Below are 5,872 nucleotides of genomic sequence, written 5' to 3'. Positions count from 1 at the left end.
ATGCCTAATGTGACTTCTAGTTTTACAACAGCTGGGAGGACCGGAGTTGCCAATCCGGCTTTAGAGGCAAGGATCGGAGGTCACCAGAAAACCGTAGCTGCTCTTTCAACTGCCTGAACCCACACACAGTCTCCCAACTCACAAGTGTGCATAATCACATTAAAATTGCCCCACACTTCTTTGCCTTCTTAACCCCTTTCACCCAGTCTGTAAATGTCCCCGAGCAAGATGCCCCGTACTGATGGGAGGTGTTTTAAAAAAAAAAAAGTCCCTTTAAGAGCCAACAGCCGACACGGAGTGTAGATTCACTTCAATTACCGTATATACTCGAGTATAAGCCGAGATTTTCAGCCCATTTTTTTGGGTGAAAAGTGCCCCCCTCGGCTTATACTCGAGTCAGCGCCAGCGCGTCTTCTTACTTACCTCGCCGAGCGTCGCGTCACTGCTGCTCGGTGTGCGGCGCTCCGAGCAGCAGTGACGCGACGCTCGGCGAGGTAAGTAAGAAGACGCGCTGGCGCTGACTCGAGTATAAGCCGAGATTTTCAGCCCATTTTTTTGGGTGAAAAGTGCCCCCCTCGGCTTATACTCGAGTCAGCGCCAGCGCGTCTTCTTACTTACCTCGCCGAGCGTCGCTGCTGCTGCGGTGTGCGGCGCTCCGAGCAGCAGTGACGCGACGCTCGGCGAGGTAAGTAAGAAGACGCGCTGGCGCTGACTCGAGTATAAGCCGAGATTTTCAGCCCATTTTTTTGGGTGAAAAGTGCCCCCCTCGGCTTATACTCGAGTCAGCGCCAGCGCGTCTTCTTACTTACCTCGCCGAGCGTCGCTGCTGCTGCGGTGTGCGGCGCTCCGAGCAGCAGTGACGCGACGCTCGGCGAGGTAAGTAAGAAGACGCGCTGGCGCTGACTCGAGTATAAGCCGAGATTTTCAGCCCATTTTTTTGGGTGAAAAGTGCCCCCCTCGGCTTATACTCGAGTCAGCGCCAGCGCGTCTTCTTACTTACCTCGCCGAGCGTCGCTGCTGCTGCGGTGTGCGGCGCTCCGAGCAGCAGTGACGCGACGCTCGGCGAGGTAAGTAAGAAGACGCGCTGGCGCTGACTCGAGTATAAGCCGAGGGGGGCACTTTTCACCCAAAAAAATGGGCTGAAAATCTCGGCTTATACTCGAGTATATACGGTATGTGCAGATCTGTCTATTTCATCCGCACATGATTGGGTATTCAAAGTGAACAGCGCTACAGGTTACTTACGATCCTTTAGCTGCCCATACACCTTGCCATCATCGGACGAAACTTTTCGTCCGATGATCGAACCATCGTGCGATTTTTCGTACGGCTGGCCCGATTATCGCAAGGTTGGATGAGCGGTAATTAGAAGAAAGCACCTGGACAAATTGCCGTAATCGACGGCACGTAGTCATCTGCGCATGTGCAGTGTAGATCGTACGAATTTTGACGTATGGAAACGCCAACTTTGCGAAAATCGTACGGTCGACTGAAGTTTTCTAACCTGCTAGTTAGTCAAAAGTCGATCAATTGTACAGTATTTGCGGTTGTACACTGCCCATCAACCTTACGAATATCAGACAAAAACGCATTGCATATGAAAAATCGGCCGATATTCGTAAGGTGTATGGGCAGTGTAACTCCTTCAGTTAATCAGCCTCATACCAAGACTGCTGCCTCAATCCCGGCTGTTAGGGACATCTCACTGATAATCCGAATCAAAGTGGCGTTTTGGCCAGAGCATCCCAGGTTGCCTAGAGCTCTTACCAGCCTAGGACGTTCTGTCTGCAATGGGCCTCAGCTTCTATGTGATCAATGTCAGGGCCTCATGATAGGGACAGCCCTGACATTGATCACATGCAAGCTGGAGACTTCTTTGAAATAAGCTTTCACCTTTCAGTAGAACTCTGCCAGCTTCAGGCTGCAGTGCCCTCAGCATAAAAAACAGAACAGGGGGTTTTTTTTTTTCAATAAAAAAAAAAACATTGTACCAAATAGAAGCCTTCTTTGCCTTTAAAAATATATTAAAATGTAGGTATGCAAGACAGTTATTGTCAAGTAACATGACGCTGCCAAATCTGGCATGGGCATCAATGACTTCGGGTCACAAATGGTTTAAAGCCTTGGTTCTCAACTGGTGGGTCGTGACCCAAAAGTGGCTCGCGGCCCCATGTCCAGTCGGTTGCCACATGCCTTCCACTTTTCTAGGTGACAGTATCCTTGTCCTCCCCTTAGAGCACTGTCAGTTCTCACCAGAGCAGCCATTCAAAAATATGAAGCCCGGTGCCGAGTGTCGACTTGAGGTTGGGCTATGGCCACGAGGGAGCTCCATCCCTACGTGCATTGCTTACAGCTCATCACTTTCTGGCTCCTGGCACCTCTACGGGCACACACGGGAGCTTTACAAGCAATACACATATGGATGGCGCTCCATCACAGCTCAGCAGCCCACACTGGACCCCAGGTTGAGGATCCACTCCAATTTGCATAATGGCAACCCAAACACACCTCCTGCCCACAGTTCGACCGCCTGCACCGGAAAGCACAGTACCACAACAGGGAACATTGCAGTGCAACTTGGGTTGCGACTTAATGACCGAGGACAAATGTGGGTCCCGAGGTTAAACAGGTTGAGAACCACTGGTTTAAAAGGAAGCCTTACCCGAGACATACATGGAGGTCTGCCGCTGCCAATTCTGAAAGCAAGACTGCCAACATAACAGCCAACCAAGTAGTAATTTCAGTGGGTCAGCAATGGCGGCCCCCCCATATTTCTTGGCTTGAGAAGGTCTTGCCTTCTTCTGGACTGGTCCAAGGTTTGACCTCCATCATGAGAGAGATGAAAGTACTACAGCCACCCATGTGCAGTACAATAGCCACCCATGTGCTTTTCTCTGATGCTTTTATAAATCATGTGTTTTCATCTCTCGACCTCGACAAAGTATGAGGGCTGTCACTTGAAGCAAGGAGTGCATCTCATGCCCCACAATATCCAGAAGCATCCATAAGATCTATGTATCTTATGTGATGGCGTTGAGGAGGGGATGGAGGACATAAGGGGGAGTAAGCGACCCTTTTACTTTGCACTGCATGGACAAGGGAAAGGGTCATTTTAAAAAGGGACAAACTAATAAAAGGTGAAATTGCTAGAAGTTTGTTTTTTCTTTTGGGGGGCAGAAGTGACTTTACATGTCTCGTTTGTCACACCAATATTTTCCCTTTCTCCTAGCAATTGGTCCTTGTGCACACTGCCTGCACAGTACTCTTGGCATCTGTAAGATGTGCTGCGAGGATAAACCTTCACCATGCATGTGCTGGGGTTACATTATTGGCCACCCAATGGCCAAAGGAAGAAGACTGGGCCAGAAGAAGTTGGCTGAATTAGAGGAAAGCCTTCCAGTAGGCAAGTCTGTTGTAATGTGCAAGCATGCTGTGCGTATGGCAAGAATTCTCAAGTCACAGACACGTTGGGGTTGATTTACTAAAGGCAAACAGGCTGTTCCCTTTGCAAAGTCAACAACCTCTTTGCCTTAACGGCCCATTCACACCATCTTCAGTGCGTTCTGGCCCGATTCTGGCAGGAACGCACTGGATCGCATTGCGGCCGGCTCACTTTGTTGTGGGGCGGGAGGGGGCGTGGCAGTGCATTGACGTGAATGGCCCTCCGGCCGTAATGCGATCAGCCGCACGGGAACGCAAAGCACATCAATGCCTGCGGCCCAGTCAGAAAAATGCTGCAAGCACTAGAATCAGGCTGGAATGCACTGAAGATTGGGTGAGCGGGCCCTTAAAGCGGACCTTTACCCATATCTTTAAAACACACACACACACACACACACACCTTTCGAAATGTTTGGTGATGACAATCTACAAACACATACTTCTAGATCAGGGGTAGCCAAACTCCGGCCCTCCAGCTGTGGTGAAACTACAAATCCCATGATGCATCTCTCTGGGAGTCATGTCTGTGGCTGTGAGAATCTTGCAATGCCTCATGGGATTTGTAGTTTCAGCACAGCTGGAGGCCCGGAGTTTGGCTACCCCTGTTCTAGATCATTGCCGGCTTTGTATTTCTTATGTCTTTTCTTCCCAGTCTTCTGTCAGTGGCCATGTTTACTAAGGGCAGATTACTAGCTCTTTTACTTCCTGGATTTCTGGCACATGTGAGCATGCACATCATCTCAGGGGAGGAAAATGCCTTTCACTGAGATCTGGTGAGATTACAGATGAGATTTCCCAGCAATGCTCTGCTGATGACAAGGCAATCCAGTGTGCATTGTTTTGGCAAATTGAAGTCATTTTCCCTTTCAAAGTAGGACGTGAATGTTCTGCAAGTGGAAGTATTTCACAATCACAGTATTGTACACCTGACATGTCTATCTTATTATTCATCATCATACATAGAGGGAGGGAGGCATTGGTAGAATTCGTTTTTTTGAGTGTAAAAGTCTGCTTTAAGAAAAATCAACCCCATAAACTACTAATTTAAAAAAAAAAACCCTCTCCTTCAGTTCTAACTATAATAATGCATAGAAAACTGTTCTAGCATTTTATAAGTAGTAAAATTAAATGTATAATAAAATTCAGAAAATTAGGTTCTGTCACTTTAAAACAAATTAGAATATCACAGAAAGCTTAAGAAAAATCAACCCCTTTAAGTTAGAATCTGAATGACAGGGCTGGAGTCTGCCCCTTCAAACAATTTTAGATTGTAAGCCCTCAGTGGCAGGGCCCTCCTTACCATCTTGTCTTGAATTGTATTGTGATTGTAATGTCTTCCTTATATTGTAAAGCGCTGCGCAAACTGTTGGCGCTCTATAAATTGTGTATAATAATAATAATAATTGCGGCTCCCCTCTAACTTTCTGCAATGACCCTGTAAAACTGGAGGGGGAACATAAAGGTCATAAAGCTTTTTGTCTGTCCTCGAAGCCAAAAACAAAAACTAGAACCACATTATTTTAAAACACAATATATTTTCTATTTTGTTACAAAAAGTCACATTTTTTTCAAGAGTTTTTTTCTTCCATGAAACAAAAAAAAAAACCATAATAAAACCGGAGATAAGACTGGAATGAAGAAAAAGGGTGGAAAATTAAAAACACACAAAACCTCAGAATAAGTGGGAGAAATAAAAAAAAAAAAACATATATAGGTGAAATTAACCCAGGGAATGCCAGATATAGACTGCAGCCTCCAGTCCAGGACCCAATGTGCACCCATCACCCTCGAGACTGCCATTCTGTAAGGAGAATAAATACTGGGCCCATCAGTTCACAAGGACGTAGTGACATCACAGGAGCAATGCAAGAACTTCAATTCCATAAACCATGTTGCAACTACATCCTTGTAAAGTTTTAGGGTGCAATCTTGGAAACAGTTCGAGGGAACCAGACGAGAAGGCTTAAAGCTGTCACAGCTGAGGTTCCCATCCAGTGCTGGAGGCAGAGAATAACTTGGTTGGTACTGATAAAAAAAGGCCACAATGACCGGTTCCCTTTAAGCCCATGAAATGTCTGACCACAGATCGACCCGATCAGTTCTTAGGCAGTGCTACGAGATCTTAAAAACAGCAACGCCACTAGTTTCTTTTATAATAGGGCCACATTGGAACAGAGGACCATAAAATGAGCTGATCAATGGCTGCGTTTTCCTTGTGAAGCTGCATTCTCCTAGATATTAGTCAAACTGACAAAATGGCTGCCTCCACAGCATGGCAATGAGCACACTTTAAAAATTAGACCCAGGTCAGAACATAAAAAAAGCCCCCCCCCCACCCCCCCCCCCACATACATGACTGCCAATGCTATTAAGATTTAGCAGTTCTGTAGTTGCAGTGCTACTGCCCCGCCTACTCAGGGCCACCATTAGA

The sequence above is a fragment of the Nanorana parkeri genome, unplaced genomic scaffold, assembly GCF_000935625.1.
Source record: "Nanorana parkeri isolate BGI_ZX_2015 unplaced genomic scaffold, ASM93562v1 scaffold646, whole genome shotgun sequence".
Classification (NCBI taxonomy): Eukaryota; Metazoa; Chordata; class Amphibia; order Anura; family Dicroglossidae; genus Nanorana; species Nanorana parkeri.
Note: the sequence above shows the minus strand (reverse complement) of the source record.